The sequence below is a fragment of the Sceloporus occidentalis genome, unplaced genomic scaffold, assembly GCF_023333645.1.
Source record: "Sceloporus occidentalis isolate IW3139 unplaced genomic scaffold, rSceOcc1.0.p SCAF_4, whole genome shotgun sequence".
NCBI classification, from domain to species: Eukaryota; Metazoa; Chordata; class Lepidosauria; order Squamata; family Phrynosomatidae; genus Sceloporus; species Sceloporus occidentalis.
Genome location: NW_028316984.1, coordinates 127,854,160 through 127,875,574, shown reverse-complemented (window position 1 = coordinate 127,875,574; position 21,415 = coordinate 127,854,160). Strand labels below are relative to the sequence as shown.

At 40.0% G+C, this 21,415-nt stretch overlaps 1 protein-coding gene across 5 annotated transcripts in view; it reads left to right on the top strand.

Moving 5' to 3' along the window:
- The window catches only part of LOC149314598 (leucine-rich repeat-containing protein 4C), a 1,025,265-nt gene that overhangs the window by 696,609 nt on the left and 307,241 nt on the right, over positions 1–21,415 (top strand). The window contains exon 1 of one of the 5 annotated variants that reach the window (XM_089521465.1): positions 4,971–4,986. The exons of the other annotated variants lie outside the window; for them this stretch is intronic. The gene's annotated coding sequence lies outside the window, so the exon portion shown is untranslated. Of the gene's footprint in view, positions 1–4,970; positions 4,987–21,415 lie in introns of those variants that run through there. 5 annotated transcript variants of the gene reach the window in all.

Below are 21,415 nucleotides of genomic sequence, written 5' to 3'. Positions count from 1 at the left end.
TTCACTCCTCCTCCTTCTAACCCTGCTCTTCATATGATGTTTTCTGTGTACAAGTTGAACAAGTATGATGATACTATGCAGCCTTATTTGAGTCCTTTGCCAATTGGAAACCATTCTGTTTCACCATATTCTGTTCTGACAGTGGTCTCTTGTCCTGAGTATAAATTCCTCAGCAGAACTATCATGTATATTGGCACTTCCATGTCTTTGAGAGCATTCCATAGTTTTTGTGATCAATGTCATCAAAGGCTTTGCTATAGTCTATAAAGTACATGTTGGTTTTCTTTTAGAATTCCTTGGTGCACTCCGTTATGAACAAAACATCTTGTATTTCATAAAATCTAGGAGGGTGTTTGCTCAAATACCCTAAAGGCCCCAGATCAAATATAATCTTGGAAGCTAAGTAGGATCAACATCTGGCCCACAATTGTCAGGTGCCACAGAGGAAGGAACTAGCAAAGCCACCTCTGAATAATTCATTGTCTAAGAAAACCCTATGAAATTAATAGAGTCTCCATATGTTGAAGACACATACATACACACACAATGAGGTGTTTGCTGTGCCACAGGAGAGATAAGAATCTTCCAACACTATTCCCTTTCTTAAATGAATTGCTGATGTAGATTGAGGGGACCAAGTATTAAATGTATTTGATTATAGGTTTTTCCCTCATTTCCCAGCATCTAAAATGGAATGTTCCTCCTGATTTTTGGTATTAGTCACACAATGCAAAATAATGGTCCATTTAACTATGTCAAAACTAATCTTAACTCGCTGCTATTTACTTTCCTTTTTATAAATTTTAATGCATTTTTAATTCCACCCCACTGGTTGGTAAACCAACCATTCAAGTTATTGCTGCCCTATAATGTATTTCAGTCATTTCTAATAAACCTGGACCTTCAGATGATTTATTATTATCTCTGCAAGCTATGAAAATGCATTTGCTGCCTCTTCCAAAGTAGGCAGTGCAGATATTTCATTAACAAGGATCGATTCTGGAGATATGATATGAACAATGTGCCAGATCCTTTTTGGCACAGTTCTTGGATACTTGCTTTTATTTCAAAAGAATACTAAAAATAAATGGGAAATGCCCCATTCCAGGAACTAACAAGATTTGCAAAAAGCTATATGCATCACGATGTTCTTGTGACCACTCAAAACTGCCTACCATTATATTGTAGAAAAACCCAAGTGAGTTCTCACATGAAGATTTATATGTATTAGTCAGTTGCTGAACTGCTATTTCGAATCCCTGCTCAGCATTTCAAGTCCAGTTAGTTCACTAAGATGATATTTCCACATGCATTTTTTTTATTGGTGTATTGAGTCACCACACCAAACTGAATACAAACACTTGGATGAATTTATTTCATACTCTTTAACGTTTTAACATTTTGTCATAGAGGATATATCCTCCATGGGAATGAGTTCCTCAAACCTCACAGGATTCATGTTATTTTAGTCAACCCCAATGCCAGTTGCATAGGGAGAAGAGCCATTATTTTAAGTTTAGAGATTCCTCCAATAGGTATTTGGACAATTCTGAAAGCTCTCCTGGATATACCCATCCAGCTCTGCAGCCAGGAAAGTCCTCAGACACAAGCCCTGGGTGATCAAATTTCATTCCCTTTCAACCCTAGTGCAAAGAAGATGCCTTCAGCCCATTCATTTCACTTCTTGTACCTTCACCTTCCAGGCTTTCCCCTTCAGAGTCTGACAGTGGTCTTTTATTGACTTCTTGCCCCCAACCCCCACAGAAGGGAAAGGAGGGCTTTTGGAACATCCTTCCACAAGTTTTTTTTAATTGTAATTAGATTTATATCCTGCCTTTCTCCCAAAATGGGATATGTATCCCCTCCACGGGGGTCTCATAGGGCCATGTCCTGCTCTGACCTGAGATTCCATGGGATTAGTCACACTGCTACCGATGGAAGGTTGTTAGCAAGTGACTTTTATCAGGCATCCAGCCTGTGAGAGAAGCAGAAAGTCTGGAATCTTAATCCCATAAATACTTCCTCTGCACCCCAGAGTGCCTGGCTACACTTTACCCGCTCAGTTGTTTGGCCCTCTCACCTTGTTTTATCCTCAACTTGACCCTCTCTGTGTACCCTGTAACACCTTTTCTGAGTTTTCCCACTCAGCTTTTTCACAGGGTCATATGCCTCTTCCCAGTGATCTACTCCTGCTTGAATCCACTCAGCCTCACCCTCCTCTAGTAACCACCAACACCCCCGTTATCCTTGGGGCTTTCTCTTTTCACCTCTCCAGAACTGCCTCCTCCCCCACTGAAGCAGTTGAATGCCCTTTTGACAGGTACAGTATCATTCTGAGGACTGTGGTTGAATTTGGCCAACCTTCTTGGGAAGGATAACACCTCTATTACTCTCACTCCAGCTGCTTCCTCTCCCTTCTTGTCATGCTTTTTCCCTCCCTCCTGTCCCTGATCTCCCCAGTGTAACTACTTGTGGAGACCACTTGCAAATTATAACTTTGGCTACAGCCAAAAGGAGCAAAGCCAAGAAAATGTGAAGCTTCTTCCAAGGGGACCAGTGTAAAAGGAAGAGACAGAGCAGGTTTGAGTTAGTTAGGATTGAGGTTTTAGTGTGTGCCCTGAGGGATGAAGAGCCCTTGAGGGTAGAATAGACTGCAAAGAGGGACAGCTAAGGAGTGTTAAAAGATAAAAAGATTAATAATGAATAGGAGAGACTTAGTTTGTAATGGACCATATATAAAGTGTAAGGAAACAATTACAGAAATAAGTTAAGGAAACGGTGAAACCATGTATTTAATAAAGCATTAAAATGCCATATCCATTGTGAACACCATCAATAAAAAGGGATAGTGTATTCTGCATAACTTGTAAATAAAACTAATGCTGTACTTCAACAAGCAGTTGTCTGGAATAATTTCAAAAGTAATTAAAATGTTACCAACATTAAGAAAAATCTGTTAGCTTTGGGACACACTAGATGGTGGAAAAGAGTTCTAGTATAGGTGGCATTAGAGGCGAGAACTGAGTTAAAGTCTCACCGTCATATTGCCCTCCCAATCATTTTATGGCTCTAATGTTCTTCCCTGTTTATCTGTCTTTTCTGATTATCAGATTTTTCAGAGTCCATCCCATCACCTCTAACGATTCCTCCATGTTACCTCCACCTTCCTCCTCATTCCTTCCTTCCACATGTCCACTTTCTTTGTCCCTGTCTTTCTTTGGAAAACAGTTTTACAAGTAGTTTTCCCTAATGCACATTTTTGTGTGTTGTTCTTGTTAATATATACTAGCTCTTTCACATCCTCTAGAAATGAGAAATGCATTACAAAATTCAGATATATAAAAACTGAAGGATAATTGCACATTTTGTGTTAGCTCCAGAAATGCCAATTAGAGCAGTTTGTTTTAAACTTATGAACCAGATGAATTTCTCAACTGTCCTATTAGTGCTATTTGACAGCAAGTATGACTTTCTTTTGAAGGAGACAGTTGCTTCAGTGACCCACAAATGTATCTAAAGAATCATGTTTTAGAGTAAAACATGGTTTAGAGTAAGTAAGGGTGGACAAAATGCAGCCTATGGACTTTATTCTTGATTTAACCTGGCAACCCTACTAGCAGCCTTGAACCCTTTTTTGGAGAAAGGTGTGATATGAGTGCAATAAATAATACATGTAAATAAATACCCTCCCTTCCAAGGCCTTTTTTGCTACCTCTGACCCCGATGTCCTCAAGAAAATACTGCTCATGTTTATTTTGTCCTCACTCTTAGCATCTGCAGTTACCAGATGAAATCATAGATGAAGGGTCTTTTTAATGGTTATTTAATGCTGAAATTCCCTTTTGGACACAATTATGGAAGGATGTTATTTCATCATGCAGCCCTACTAGCAACAGGTAACAAAAGATCAGAAATAGATCCCAAAATTGATCCCAAAAGTGGCTAGGACTCTGGTCCTATCCAATTTTGGTCATTACACATTTATTTTGCTTGATTTTTACATCTTTAGGCTTAGTGCAACCTACTGTAGAGAATTTTGAAGGCCCACAAAGTATCCTTCACTTGGTGACTTTGTCTATCCCTGCTTTCAAAAGATTAATCAGGGCAGGATCACATTCAGTGACTGACTTTTTTATGCACCTGATTTAGGACTTTATCACATGGGCAAAAAAGAGAGGAGCATAGTGGGGTGTTCCCATCAATATCACACAAGAATGTGAAGATTATCACATGATGTTGCACAATATTGTAATTATCCTGTAATTATTGCATGAATAAAGAGGAATTCTAGCTCCACTTTTTATTCATGGGACTTTCCTGTGAATAAAAAGTGGTGCAAGAAGTCCTCTTTATTCATGTGATAATTGCAGGATAATCACAATATTGTGCAACGTTGTGTGATAATCTTTTTGTTATTCCATGATATTGATGGGAGCATCCCAATATGCTTCTGTCTTCTTTTCCCATGTGATAAAATCCTATACTCATTTCAGGACTGACCAAAAAAAGGACTACTTTTGTCTTTCCTGACATAGACTTTGATGCACAATCCACCCAGAAAGGGAAAATTGAGGGTATAAAACTGCTTTTTGTAAAGTTTTCATCCTGATGAAACCCTTGATATAAATTTCATGTTTCAAGGAACTCCTGTATAAAATTATTAAATTTATAGCTTTAAAATGTGTATTTATTTCAGTTGAAATCTCTCACAGAATCCCTAGCAACTTTTCACAAATGCCTTAGGTTCCAGGGAACTCTGGCTGAGGAATTTTGGTATAGAATATATGTAATAGGAACCATTTTTGCAGGAGTTTATGCATATATATCACTAGGGAAATGTGACTATAAGAACAGTTTGGACAGCAAGAAGAGAGGAAGTGTGCCACTATAGAATGTTATATCTTGTTTTAAGGAGATCTATTCTGCATGCTGACTGAATGGAAGATCAACTTGGGAACTTTCTGTAAAGTGGACTTTTCTCTTTAGGTAAGGAGAAAATAAATTTTAAAAACATGTTTGCTGTTGTCTAAAGTGATTTGTGATCTTTTCGCTCATGGTATGATTTATTCAGCTATAAAGAAAATCAAGGAAAAGTTCCACCTAAGGCTTTAACTATAGTATATTAAAAAGACAGTTGGAAAACAAAGATAATCAAGTACAGTGTTGCTGTTCTGCGTGATCCTCCAGCTTGGGTGCAGATTTAATTTTCCTCTGCAGGCTCTTGTACAGAGCTAACAATTCATGAAATTATTAGTTCCCTAAAGCCAAATGAGAATATAGTGCACTCCTTGTTGCTTCACTTTTTCACTGTGTAAGTCGCTTCTCTACTTGCCTTTCTCAGTAATATTATAGTACTTTAATCTGAAGTCTCCATTCACTCTGCCCTATTATTATTCTGTACATTTTCTGTTTTATATGCACAGCATTATTGTTGGTAAACAGTAAAGGAGATGAGTAGAATAATGGTTTCCAAAGGTCTGATATCAGTCCATAAGTTTATATAGCATCTGTCTTTTTAAAAACAGAAAAAAAGCTGTCTGTTTGTCTCTCTGTCTGGGGGAACATTCTTTCCATTAGTCAGATATTCCACGATTGCAAAGGACACAATCTTTCAAGTCTTATATACACAAGGGAGGAAAATACACCCTCTCCTAAAATCTGGCACCATAAGGTTTTCTTTTGTTTGTATCTTTACTATATTTTATGCTACTTCACCATATATCTTTCGGTGATCTCTCAAAAGTTCTTTTGAAATAATTGGAACTGGATAACAGCTTCTTAATACTGAGGGGTAAGGTGAATCAAACAACTGGTGCAAATGTGTAATTATTTTAAAAATGAGACAGCAGTTAGTGGTCCCAAAATGAATTGTGGAAGGGGTTCCTGCTTATGGCGCTTAATAGATGGGCCCTATGGGGTACCGTCGTCACGTGCGAGGGGCGGTACTTTCAGACACCCCTCGCCCCTCGCATGTGACGAGGGTGTCAAAATGGTGTCGCCCTGTACACATGGGTGCTGCCCTTTTGACGTGATGGATGCCTAGCATCTGCAGGTCTTGGTGCCTTTATGATGCCGCAAATGCACCATTGGCGCCTTGCGGCATCACAACGGCACTGCAAAAAGAACCCGCTTTTTGCGGGTTCTTTTTGCTGCGCGAGGGAGCCGCGTGGTTTGTCCACTGCGGCTCCCTCATGCAGCAAACTAGGGCGGCAACAGACCACCCTTTGGGGCGGTCTGTATCCCGTGTATGTGTCCTTCCTGTATTACTACCTTTGATCTTTCACAAGATCTTAAAATAACATTAGATTATAGATTTCAAGATTTATCGTTTTTTAAAACCCATATACAACCATATGCTCTAGCGTCCGGAGGGGACACCAAGCCAATGCTCTCTCAGGAGAATTTGTACTTGGATCAAACGAAGAGATTTAGAAGGACTGGGGTAACTTGGTCTTAAGAGATCTTTCACAGCTTTTACAGGGTCCAAATTCACACAGAATTTGGCAGAGGCAGACTAATTTAAATGGGGAATAAACACACTCACTCATGCAAATGATCACAAACACAAGAATTAAGAAATCAAAGGTGGGAGGTTGGATAGGCATGAAGTGCCACTGACAGTGATAATTATCTATGTGGATCTTGACTCCAATTGCTGAGAGTACAAGACGAAGAGAGGACTCAGTAGCTCCTGTGGCACATGGGGTGGCGGCGAGTGTATTGAGGTGCTAAGCCAAGCAAACTGACAGAGTCCCTGCCTGCTGCTAGACTAATAGACCCAATATTTGTACCCAAAATATCCCTTGGGGGCAGATGTAACAGGAAACTCCCCTAGAGCCCTCAGGAATCCATCCGGATCCATCAGCCTCCTGGGGTGGACCATCCTAATTGGTCCTCCACCTCTGCAGAGTGCCAGTGAGTCTAAAGCTGACCAGATAATGATCTGTCCATGACAATGGGACTGTGTAGAGTTCCACCACACCAAGATCATCATCACCCAGCACAGAAAACAAGGTCCAGAGTGTGCCCAGCAGCATGACTAGGGCCAGATACTACTTGGGACAGACCCACGGTTAACATGGAGGCCATGAAGTCCTGAGTCACTCTCAAAAGGCAGTCTCAGAATGGATGTTGAAGTCCCCCAGCACTAATAGATGAGGAGACTCCAACATCAACCCGGAGACCACCCTGGCTAGTTTAGGCAGGGAAACTATTGTGCAATGGGGATGGGCGTGTCAGGGATATGAAGGGTTAAAACACAGCACACAGGGAAATGCTTGATGTGTGTGTGTTTGGCCATGAGCATTCAGCAGAGTGGCAAGGCTGATCAGCACAGCTGAAGCTCATTGCCTCAAGGACACTTCAGTGCCCAAGTGCACGTAGCCATGGATGATGAAACCATGTGTCTGGATTGCACAGGGGACACATGACATGGTTACACACCTGAACTCACTGGGTTTGGGAGACCACATGGTCTGGAGACTATATAAACCCAGGGGTTGCAAGGGATTTATTATTATTATTATTATTATTATTATTATTATTATTATTAACCTTTATTTATGAAGCGCTGTAAATTTACATAGCGCTGTACATACAATCTTTTTAGTTAGACGGTTCCCTGCCCTCGGGCTTACAATCTAAAAAGACATGACACAGAAGGAGAAGAGAGTGGTGGAGGGAAAGGGTAAGAGGTCCAGCAGTTCCTCTCTACCTCCAAGGTCTGGACCAAGGCAGGTGGACTGGAGGGAGGGCTTGGGTTCTTAATGGATGGTTAATCATTTTCCAGGGAAAATACATACTCTAAAGTAAGATAATGCATATACAGTACATAGCAATACAGGAAATGGATGTTGTGTGGGTTTGAAGTAGGAGTTGGATTGGTATGGTTTGGAGTTTTAGAGATCTGGTTTTGTATTATAGCACTGTTAATAAAGAGCACTTTGGGGACTTTGTTTCTCTCGTGGTTTATCAGAAGAAGCTACAGCATCGGTTTGCTGTGTGTCCCCAGAGGTTCCTGCATTGCTGCAGTTCCTGGAAGACATCCAGTTGCTGTCATCCCAATTGGGCTTTGGAGCTACGCTTCAGCTTCTGGAAATTGCCAGCTCTGCTACAAGGGTCTGATTTAACCCCAGGACTCGTTTGAGTTGCTGATAGTGGTTGTTGGACCCCAGCAGTTGCGCTGACAGGGCGGTACAGCAACAGAATCCCAATTCTGTCCTGGCTACCCATCCTTAAATAAACACATTCAAAACCTGTAGACTGTGCAAGGGACTGTGCAAGGGTGCAAGGGGACATCTGGTCGAGGGAATGGAATCAAGATAGACCAGTGCAACTCCACCTTCCCACCCCCCTGGTCTTGCCTGCTGCTACACAGAGAAACCTGATGGGCAAAGCTGAGAGAGATTAACCACCCCACCCCACACCCAGCCTCATCCACCAAGATCTCTGTTATACATGCCAGCTCAGCTTGTTCTTCCAGGATCAGTTCCTGAATGGCAGCTGTTTTACCATTCACTGACCTGGCATTCAGCATCAGCTGCTTCAACCCAGGAGGGCTGTCACCAATGCTATCAATACTATTTGGAGTGTGAGACAGCTTGGAGAACTCAAGCACCTTCTTGTGCTCTCCTCTTTCTTGGTGTTTTTATTGTCTTCTTTTTCTGTATCTCTCTGTGTCTTGATTGACTCCAATGGCTGCTCCTCAGGAAAACACATCTTTCCCTTTAAACTGACTGGACAGTAGTATTAGAACAGGGAAAAAAAATGGACAGGTGGCTAATAAATCTGGATGTTTTCTGGTGAGTCTCCTGGGGAAGTCCTGCCCTTATATCTCAGACAGGCATAGCAGCTGCACTGGCTGAAGCAGTGCCTGCTGAGACAAGACCTTAGTCCTGCAAGAGCCCAGTCCACACAGGGAAGCAAAGGTAGAGGCAGCAGGAACAGAAGCCTCTTCCTCCCTGCAGCCTCCAGACAAAGCCTGCGGGCCTCTATCTCTTCCCAAGGTGTTCCCTCTCAAGGCGCCTACATGATGACAGTGATGATGATGATTATGATGTTCCTGTTTTTATTAGTTAAACATTTGACTCTGAATATTTTAGACTTTTGAAATTTATTCAAATCATCTAAATTCCATTATTGAAGGTTAAATATTAATTTGATTGTTAATTAAAATTTCCTTGTTTATGAATATTAGTTTATATTAGTGCTATAAATTAATTTCATTTACTGCCCAGTCTTTACCTCTGTTCTCTCTTGCTTCCCCTGCACCCCCATTCCAATGTGTTTGTGTGGGTGCTTTCTTGACAGAGAAAGATTAAAGCTCATAAAAACGAATGACCAATCCTCATTAAATTGATGACTTGTAGAGGCTTCCTTTGATCCAAATGCATTGAAATATTACATTCCTGAAGAATGAGTTTAGCTAGAAGAAATTCAGAAATGGATGCAGTGAACCTAAATCAATCAAAGGAGCTTAAATATCTCAAGGGCAAGAAGAAATAAAAATTGTGAGCTCTACTTTACTTATACTAGAATCCAGATCTTGTTCAGATAATATTATAATTTTCTATTTCATTAGCTATCTGAATACTTGTATTTGTGAAACATTCTATCTCCCAGGAAGTTTTTGTTTATCTCTCTTAAAAAAAAAAAATCTTATGTATGAAATCTGAAATCCAGGATCTTTTTATATCTCTGTGTTGAATGTTTCTCTTGTGAATGTACTTGAATAAAAGAAAACTGTAACTCACTGAGGCATTTTTTAAAAACAATAATAATGCTGTAGTGGACAAACAAGAAATAAACATATCCATGCATATACTCTCCATGTTCCATTCACATCAAAATCTCTTTCTGCCTCATTTACTCTGCCTGCCATATAAAAAAGAGAAACAATTACAATTGGTCATTTCTATTTCTTTTGCAATTCCAGTCTGAAACCTCACATTTATAATATATCTCATTGTTGCTTGCAAACTGGCAGCAACTAAGGGGAAAATGGAATCTTATAGATGAGGCATTGCTCCTCTCCAGCAATGAAGAAAACAAGGGAACACCATCATCCTGAACACTGAGATTCTCCCTATCAGTGACAAATGTATTTTATTCCATTTAACAAAATCACTTTAAATTGTTTTCCATACCCCTCTGCATGCGCCTGTTCCTTCTCCTCACCTCACACCCTCCCAGGCCTTCAGCTGCCTCTCCAGGGCTAAATCTGGAACAAAAAGATGCTGTGATACTCCAATTTAATGCAGAAAAGATGCATGTTTGTGCTTGCATATAAACAGCCTGATGCCAGCACAGGGCTGTGACAAAGTAAAAAAGTCAAAGTGTGATAACTTCATGGATGTAATTACAATATACACAAACTCATCAGTCCAACAGGAGTTCATGGCATGAAGTGGGCATGTAAATGGCACCTCCATGGTTGTGCTTTGCCGATATATCACTTGGCACACCAATGCACCAATGTATTGATACCTGGTGGTGCATTACACATGTGACTGTGTGGCTGATCGAAGGGGTAGCCACCCAGTGGAACAGCATCTGGGCAGGACCTGTGAGTTAATTCAAGATCACAGATGATTTGTTTGTGTGATGGTACATGGTGGGGAGGCAAAACAATGATGCAGCCCAGCTTGGTGCCATGTCGTGTGGACTGTCCATGTATGGTTAGCTCATCTTGGAAGTGGTCCATATGGGCAGTGGCGTTTCGATGCACTTTTGGAAAATAATAAGGATAAGAATAAATTTAATTTATATCCTGCCTCTCCAAAAGAATCGAGGCGGGTTACAACATAAGATGCATAAATAAAATAAATACATACATACATTAATCAATACATAAAAACCCCTATCCCCTATCCTTAAACTTATCCATATAATTACAAAAAGACAAAACAACATTATAAAACACTGAAAATCAGATTAAAATAGTCACAACTGGGGCAAGACATCTAGGGGCAGTCATTGGGCAATCCATAGCTGTGGAGCTGGGTTGATCAATCACCGCTGTGATCTTTGGAATTTTATTATATTATTATTATTAATCAGGGAAGGCCTACTGGAAGAGATTCATCATGATGGCTTTTTTGAAGCCACCAAGGTTGTCAGATCTCTTCTGGAAGGCCATTCCATAATTTTGGAGTGGCAGATGAGGAGGTCCTCTAGGTAACTGCAGCCAGCCTGGTCTTCATTGGCTGCAGTAAATTCTTCCCAGAGGATCTGAGTGTGTGGAGTGGATTGCATGGAAGGATCATGCCACTTTTTCCTGCCTGTTTGCTCCAGTCCTAAGTGAAAGATAAAAGTTGCTAAAATGAGTGTTCATTGACTTGAGCCTACTTCTTCAGACACAAATACATTTGCATATCTTAATTTGTCTCAAATGTGCAAAATCCCTTTGCATACAGTTGTGAACTGTACAAGAAGAGTTTACTGTATAATTGGATATGACCACAGGTTCTAAATAGACGAAATCTCCTGAAATCACAATCTTCTTCTTTGTTTTCTGTTACTACTATTTATATTCCACTGGTTTCCAGCCCTGAGACTCAAAGCAAATTTCAAAAGATAAATCATCATAAACTGCATACCATTCAAAAGATAAAAGAACAGTTAAATTCTTAATAGAATTAAAAGCAAGCCCAGTAAAAGAAAAAGAACATAAACCTAGACAATGCTGCATATTATTAAAGGCCATTTCCCCTTCAACAACCACTTTTTTCACATATGGGGACACACTTTAGGGGATGCAGTCAGGGTGCCTCAAAGCTCTGCTGTCTTCATATTAAATTTAGAAGCCTATAATTACTAAGGTGTTACAGTGCACGTGTATAATGATGAGGCAATCAGAGCTTGGAGATAATGTGTGAAAATGTGTATAATAGGGTACAATGCACACAAAAATGCTTATATTGCAAACCTCCTCTGAACTAACCTTGTCAAGAAGATCCCATTATATGTTCACCTTAGGGTCTCCATAAGCTGAAAACAATTTTGAAGGCACACAACAACAACAACAAATAGTAGTGGCTAAAGCAGCCTCCTAGCTCTCCACAGTTGCCCACCCTTATTATATTGATTAAAATAATACTACAGAAAAAAATATTAGGGCAAGTTGCTTGCAAACATATACAGGTATGCATTAGTTTGTTTACAAAATGCATATATTGGGAGAAATTACAACAACCATGTCAATGAATTTTTGAGTAGATTTTTCAGGAAAACTTCACAAACTGACATGGAAAAGGGTTGTAATTAGCATATTTTATATATTTGACTTACTTTCCCACTTTCTCCTCAGAAGGAGGACTCAAAGTAATAATAATAATAAATTGTTTATTTATAGACCGCTTTTCCTATAGATCAAAGTGGTGTACAATCGGTTAAAAAAAAGTAGGGAAAAACTGAAACTAAAACTGGTACAGGTGAAAGTTATAATGTTAAAACACTTACAGAAATTATGTTACATTCAATTAAAAAAACCCACCAAAATATTTAGGAAGTCTAGTAGATGAAGTTCAAAGAGGGTTCTTACCTCAGCAACAAATGAGAGAAAATATAAGATATATTTTGATATAAGATTTATTTTGAATGGTTTGGTGTACTATGAACAACTTAACGAGAAAAAAGTGGGGTTATTTATTTATTTATTTATTTTGGATTTGGAAAAAGCCTTCTATTTGGTTAACTGGCAAACAATGTTCAAAATTCTAAGAAAAATTAATATAGGACCAAATTTTCTTAACTGTCTTAAAAAGATATATAGGGAACAAAAGGCTCAAATTTGAATTAATGGAGACAAAACAAAAGTGTTAAATATACAAAGGAGAACAAGGCAAGGGTGCCCTCTGTCACCACTTTTATTTCTTTTGGTAATAGAGGTATTGATAAGAGAATAAAAGATAATGATGGAATATAGAGAATAAATTAAAGATTACAGATTACAATTACAAAATAAGGGCCTTTGCTGACGATTTGGCTATAATACTGGAAAATCCGAATGAAACATCAGGAGAGTTAATATGAGCAGGCCCATAGCTAGGCCTTTATGGGTCCTGAGGCAGAAAGTAGGGCTCGGTAGGGTGGAGCATTCGCATGCACCACAGCACCATATTGGTGCATCACCGTTTGAGGCCCCCTTTGGCTGGGGTTCCAGGGCAATGCCCCAGTTGCCTTAGCCTAGCTACAGGCCTGAGTATGAATAATAAATGATTTTGGAAGGATAACAGAGTGTAAAATAAATAAAAACAAATATTTTAACAAAAAAAAATATGAATAGAGGAGAGGAGGAGATTTTAGGTAGGAAGACAGAAATGAGAATAGAGAAGCAGGTAACATATTTGGGCATCCAGATTACAAACAAATTGATAGAATTATTTGAAAATAATTACAAAGGGGTATGGAAAACAATTAAAAGTGATGTTGTTAAATGGAATAGAATGCATTTGTCACTGATAGGGAGAATCTCGGTGTTCAAGATGATGGTGTTACCTAAGATACTATTTGTTTTTTCAAATGATACCTATTGTATATTCTGATAAGATATTTAAGGAGTTGCACAGGGACATATCACAGTGTAAATGGGGAGGCAAAAAGCCAAGTGACAAAATGAAGATTTTGCAGGACGCTCAGGAGATAGGTGGATTGGGACTTCCAAATTTTAAGATATATTTCAAAGTGGTTTGTTTAACATGGGTAGGAGAATGGATTATGCTTAGTGATAGAAGACCCTTGGATTTAGAAGGGGAAGATTTAAGGTATGGCTGGCATGCCTACCTAGTCTATGACAAGGCTAAACAAAATAAACTTATTAATAAATAATAATTAAAAGCTTTATTTTTAGCCCGCCTTTCCTGGGATCAAGGCGGGTCACAACAGCCAAAACACAATACAATCAATATACAAAAAATTAAAATACAAAAATACAAAAAAACATTATTCATAATTATTGCCTGAGAAGATAGCTGATTCAGGTTTGGAGGAAGTATAAAAGGAGAATAGTGGATAATTTACCAATATGGATTTTGCCTCAAGAGGCTTTTTACAGAAAAGAGATTACAGTCGGCCCTTCTTATACGCGGATTTGCCTTCGGTGGATTTGAGCATCCGCGGAAGGCAAACCCGGAAGTTGTCCCCAATGGCGGCGCACGTGCACGCGCACCGCCATTGGGGACAAAAGTCCCTGGCTTACCCTCCCCTTTCATTCCCTCCCTTCCTGCCTCCCTCCTTCCCTCCCTCCCTCCCTCCCTGCCTCCCCCCTTCCCTCCCTCCCTTTCCCCACTTACCTTGCTCGTCGCCGCCACCACCTCCAAGTCGCTGTTACCGGCGGTGGCGGTGGCGGCGAGGAGGCATGGCCCTCGGCCTCCGCGGGAAGGCTGGGCGGCACTGGAGGCCAAAGGGCTTCGTGGATGCCGCCTCCGCAGAAGGGCCGGGTGGGTGCCTAGAGGCCCTTTGGCCTCCAGCACTGCCCAGCCTTCCCGCAGAGGCCGAGGGCCATGCCTCCTCGCTTCCACCGCTGCCGCCGGTAACGGCGACTTGGAGGCGGCGGCAGCAGCGGCGACGAGCAAGGTAAGTGGGGAAAGGGAGGGAGGGAAGGAGGGAGGCAGGAAGGGAGGGAAGGATAGGGGAGGGTAACCGCCATTGGGGACAATAGGGACTTGAGCATACGCGGATTTTGGTATACATGGGGGGGTCCGGAACGGATCCCCCGCGTATACCAAGGACCCACTGTACAATGATAGGGGAATGACGTAGGTATAAAGATATTATGTAGATTCTAGATAGGAGAAGATGTATGAGGGCTCAGGAGGTTTTACAATAGACTGGATTAGTTAATAATTGGTTCACTTATAGGCAGTTATATGAAGGGTTTAAAATGGACAAAAAAATAGAGACTTTGAAAAAGATGGTTAAAAAAAAACAAATTGCAGAAAGTAATTATTGGAGCCCAAAAGAAAACTATATAGACCTGTTGGATGAAATCTGCCAAGTTACCACCCTTAACGCCTTTTAAAAGGCTATAAAGACAGAGCTCTTCTGGCAGGCCTTCTCAGACTGACCTCCCTGACTGACTTTGGTACTGACTGACCCCCACCCCACCCCAAATTGGCTCTCCTCATTTTAACTACTTTAATGTTTATTTTTATGTCTGAACTGTTTTCTTTGATGAGAGGAATATATGGGATTATGCTTTGTTGTTATGGTTTTTATTGTATATTTTGTCGTTTTAAGTATGGTATTCTGTTTTAAATTGTATTTTGTAATTTGTAACCTGCCTTGATCTGCAGGGAGAGGCAGGATACAAATAATAATAATAATAATAATAATAATAATAATAATGATGATGATAATGATAATAAGTCCACATTTTTTCTCTTGAAAACATCCTTTCTTCAGCAAGTGGTCAATTGCTACAAACCCACATAAATAAAACTTTATTGTTATTGTTGTTGTTTTGGTCAGCAATAGAATGACCACAGAAAAAGGGCCAGGCTAGGCTGCCTCAGGATGCCATTGCATAGACGTTGAGTAACCACCAAGGAGATCCTCTCTTGCTTACTGACTAAACATCCATGGGATGGTGGAAAGATCAAGACAAAAGTCTCACCTGAATATCTCAGTTCCCAGGCAGGCTTCTATGTGAGAATATGTCAATCAAATAGAAAGTACATTTTTCTTCTGGTTCGATAAAGATTAGCTAAACACACTACTGTAGACCTTATGTACACAGGAAGTAATCAACTGGCCACAATATGGCATGATTATCATTCTCTGGCTGATGAATTTACAGTTATTCCTGACAATTTGTTGTTGTTGTTGTTATTATTATTATTATTATTATTATTCTCTGCAACTATCCACCAGCTTGTTAAATTCTTAGCTAGGAAAGATGCATAAAAGAAGATCTAACTGTAATTCAGAGTCTATCAAAAGCAAGTTCAGGCATACTATGTGCCTCTCTTATTCATCCCACCTGTCAGTAAAGGTTAGAACACTTGCATGATTAAACCCGCATTAGCATGTAGGTGTGTTCATGGCACATGTTCCTGGATTACAACAACAAAATGATGTGTATCATCAATCAAGTTTAGACATATTAAAAAGGGAGATAATAGCCTAAGTCATTTTATCATATGTTCTTTTTTCAATAGGTGACCAGCATTGTAGGTAAAACTAATAATCCTTTTTGCTATGAATATGAAAATAGTTGAGTGCCAAAAGGGAATAGGCAAGTACTAGTGAAATACAGTGGGCCCTTGGTATCCACTAAAGGTTGGTTCCAGGAACCACCATGGATACCAAAATTATGAATGCTAAAATCCCGTTATATACAATTACATAGTAATATAGTCTCCCATATATAAAATGGTAAAATCAAAGTTTGCTTTTTGGAATTATTAGGGGAGGGTATATTTTCAAACCATGGATAGTTGAATCTGTAGATTCAGAATCGATTGATACTGTCAGAATCTCATTCAATCTATTGTAAGTTGTGTATATGGTTGGGCAATTAATATAGTATTATAGGGAGTATTATTCTGAAATTGTATAATATGTATGTATTGTGAATATGGAGTCATGGTGTTGGGAATGAACCTCGGTTGTGGTTTACAGTGAAGATAATTGCTTGGTACAGGGATGCACAGATGTGTCTGGGATGTAGTTTATCACAAGAGAAAAGATGGTGAAAACTGAAAGTGATGATTCGACCAAAAAGGGTGGTACGTGGATATGCATTGATTTATGCATTAATCATAGTAAAGCCTGTGAAGTTTTAGGATGGAGTATTGTGAATACTGGATTTGTGTTTGGAGATGACAACAGTTTGACGTGCAAAGGTCTTCCTGTCAACACCTACAGTTACTGGAATAAGTTCTTGATGCTTGAAATACAGAAGACTAGCTCACTAAAGTGTGTGTGTGGGGCGGGGAGGAGAGACAGTTCTTGACAGATATGGAGTGCTGATTGCAACAACAAAAACAGCAACAACAGGGTCCCTACAGAAGCCATACTGTACCCAACTATGTGAACACATACAGAGAAATCCATCACAGTGCCAGCCATCTATAAGTTTTTTAAACCAACCTCAGGGTGAAGGTTCATTTAGTTGTTGTATGCCTTTCTAACATATGGTGGCTCTAGAGTGAACCTGACATAGGGTTTTCTTGACATGGTTTGTTCAAAAGGAGTTTGCCATGGTGTTCCACTAAGGCTGAGAGAGTGAGACTTGTTCAAGGTCACTCAGTTGATTCCCATATTTGAGCATGGATTAGAACCCTACTCTCCACTTCGGCTGATTAGAAATCTACAAACTGTAAACACAGCAATTGCCTGTTGATTCATCAAAGCATAATATGCATATAATTTGCCCTCATCTATCTAGTAGCCAGTTAGTTTGAATGCACTTATATTAACTCATTTGTTGTTGAATGCTTAGAAATGAATGTATTCCCAGCCTCAAATCAGTGGGCATTCATGCCATATACACTTGATACCCAGGATCCTGCCATCTGTTAATGAATAATCAGTTTGTACTTACAGTGCTGGATGGTTATACTCTTGCACTCAACCACACATATGGGATTACTCAGTTTATCAGTATGTGAATGAGGATTAATTTTCCTGAACTAAGACTGAATCTGAAATGGATATAAACATGACAATAGTTGTTGTTCTTTTCTCTTGGTCCTCTTTGATTCCTGGGGGACTCCTTTTGATGAAATTGAAGCGTTAGTGATAGAGGCACTTAAGCAGTTAATGGAACATGCTCATTTAAACAACAGGCTAAATGGTTTGGTTCAGCTGGGGGCCAGTAAAGCAAATGGAAAAACCCAAAGTTCTGTAGTGATTTTGTCAACTGGAGAAAAAAACATGTCAAGATCCTTTTGTTGGATGAATAATGTTTCATATAATAATTGAAGCAATTGATTGCTCTGCATTTAGTTAGCCTATTATTCAATTTATTAAGAACAGAAGAACAACAGCTAACGATAATAAATCCCTGGCGAAGAGGGAGGAGTGGGCAATTCTTGGAATATTTAAGTTCTCTTTTGGCTCTCACTTCACACTTCTCAACATGTGTTCAATTCCATTTAATGCCAATGTTAATTTTTCTCCCAATGTTAATGGTGTTGCTTGTCCCTGCTTTGCAACAAGGTCAGTCAATGCCTCGCTTTGTACAGGAAGCATATGAAAGAAATGTAAAATTCTGCAGTATCCTGGTCCTTCAAAACAATTTGTACAGAACTTTAAGAATCTTCTTAGCTGATGTGAACTTTGGCCAAGGTATTGTAGAGTTGGATTTCCCTACCATTTCTTCTGCAGGGATGATCTGTCTTGGGCTACTGTAACTGCAGAATTGATGCAGTTTGACAGCACTTTAACTGCCATGGCCCAATGCTATGGAACCCTGGGATTTGTAGTTTGTTATGGCACCATAATTCTCTGGCAGAAAAGGCTAAGTATCTCGCAAAAAACTACAAATCCCAGAATTACACAGCACTCAGTCATGGCAATTAAAGTGGTGTCAAATTCTGTAGAGTACATGCAGCAAATGTCTTATTTTTTAAGCACAATTCTATTCTATTTCTGCAGTTTCCTTTTCATTAAGGAAAAATCTTGATATTTCTCTCAAAATACAATTTAAATACATATTTTCATATCTATGAACTGAAAAGAATTATATTGAATTGATTTTTTAAAAAATGAAAGTTGTGCATTCAATCCAAAGTAGAAGATGAATGCTAAGAAAAAATCCTGCCCCTCCACTTTTATAAATCTGCTTGTAGCTGATGAAAGTATGCTGCAGGGGTCAGAGCAGAATTTTACAGGATTTTTCATCGTACAATGCACTCTCCACAATTGGCAGAGTTAAGGGCACAAGACCCCCATGAAAGTGGAAAAACTACAAATAAAAAAAGCACAATTATGTTTTTAACTGAGGGAACACCTCTTTAGAAATCTCTGGGTCCTCTAGTGCAATTCTATGAAAGTTGACCTAGGGCTGTGGTTGCAAACCTACAGTAAATGTGCCCTCTCTGGTACACAATGCCATTTCAGAGGGTACGCAGAGTGACGGGAGGATGGGGGAAGAGTAGGGACAGGTGCATACCTGTTTCTCCTCTTTCCCCTCCCTTCTGGGCCTTGAGCTGCCTCTCCAGGGACAGCTAAAGGCTTGGGAGGGAGGGAAGAGGACAAACAGGTGCACACCTGGTCCTCTTCTCCCCCCACCCCAGCCCTCCTGGGCCTTCAGCTGTCTCTAGGGAAGTCACACCCCCAGAAGTCCTGCCCCCAAAAGGCAGAAATCCTGTTCCCCCAGCTGTTTTGTCCCCCCTGGAAGCCCCCCCCCCCGACACTGGGTAACACCCACTGTGGGAACGCCTTTGAGTTTGGGTACTTGGTCTGTAAAAGGTTTGTCATTACTAACCTAGAGATTCCTAGACACAACATATTACTCAAATCCGCAAATAATCCAATCTGCAAAAGTCAAAGCCTCAAATATAGATGGCTGACTCCCTATTACTTATTTGTTACAGGGTGATTAAAGGTGGGGTGTTTTTTTGTTTTTGTTTTTTTGGTTGGTTGGTTTTTTGCTGTTCCTAAGGAAAATAAAAGTGTATAAAGAGATTGAGCTTAATTTTTGGCCCAGTTTTAATGCAGATCAGTGTCTTTTAAGCGGGGAGGAACATAACATAACATGAACATAAATTCATAAAGATGATACTCCTCAAACATCTCTTCTTTGAGTCACACAGTTCCCCAAAAATATGAATGCTGTCAATTGCAGTGCAGTATATATGTAGATTTACTGCAGCTTCTGACATACAAATGAAAATGGTCCATAGACATTCCACATTACTTTGCCACAATGTGGTGTGACCTTCCCAGAGTAGGACACTTTCATATCAGATATGTAAAGCACAGTTCCATCCTAAGCATGTCTGTTCAAGAGAACCCCAGTGAATCCCTTTCCCAAGCTGCAAACCAGTGTTCAGTTCCATACAACTGCTCCTTGACTTTTAAATAACCTTTTATGTCTTACTGCATCATAGGGCCAGAGCAGACAGGCAGGAAAGAGTGGCCCAAGTCCGCTCCAGCTTCATGAGGATTGGTACCTTGCTGACCACATGGCTGAAAGTGGGCCACAGCCACAGGACCTAACCCCTGTGCCAGGAGTCAGTTTATTGCAGCTCCTTTTTACTGCTAAAGGATGCTTCCTTTGGTCCATCTCTTCTGGGCATAATTGTATAAGGCTGGACATTTGCAGACCCAGATCTTATCAAATCTAATAGCAGTAGCAGTAGCAATTATCTTTTCAATGACTGAAAATGTACAATGCTCACACAGATAGAAATACTGTACAAATATACTTTATAAATATAACTGAGTGTTTTATAGAACTGTTATATTCAGTTCAGATTAAGAAATCAATAATCTACAAATGCTCCATCCTATCAATTTCTTACCTTGTTTTGTTACTACAGAGATCTGGAAAAGTACAGGCTGAACCTATCAAGGTTGAATGCATGATTGAATGCTATCAGGTCAGCTTGGAAAAGGTCTGTCTGTCTTCCTTTAGATTTTATGAGCTGCATATTTTTGATGGTTTCATTTATATTTCATTACTGGGCAAACGAAATGAATCAACAGAGAAAGCAATCAACACACAATGCACCCACTGGAACCTCTAATGTAAAATGCTGGCTGCTTTTGTAAACATTGCAAATTACCCAAGAAGGTACTCAAAAGAGAAGCAATTGCCTTTTTTGAAATAAGAAAAAGGGCATGTTAGGCTATATCCTGGATACCTGTGAGTGGACTATGAGTGGGCACAACATCTTTTACATACAATCAAAATCCATAATCATAGGCACATGCTATCCTAACCGAAACATTAGTTCAAAAAATAATTTATGTGCTAAAAATCTGCCCTGCTTCCCTGCTTGTTTTCCTTCCCTGTGAGAAAACATTTGCTCACCTTTACAAATTAGTCTGGAGTTATTTTCTGCTTATTTTGTCATTGAAAAGTAGCTGATTTTTTTGTTTCTATTGCACCTCTCTCTGCTGACTTGCAAGTTGTCTGTGGGCCTATTCACACCTACATTTTTGCATCAAGAAGATCCAGGTCTCCTTGGCGATGCCACACAGAATCATTCAGGTTCATAGTTGCCACTACGTTTACCACGTTTGAATTGCTCCTTGCTATTCACACTGGAGGAGGAGGGATGTAGCAGTAGCAGCAGCAGCAGCAGCGAGGGGGACGCAGAAGAGGAGAAAGAGAAGGTGATGGCAGTGGCAGGGGGGGGGAAGAGACGGAGGAAGAGGAAGAAAAGGAGGGGTGTGGCAGTGGCAGAAAGAGAGGGCAAGGAGGAAGGAAGGAGAAGCGGGACAGGGCAGTAGCAGCAGCATC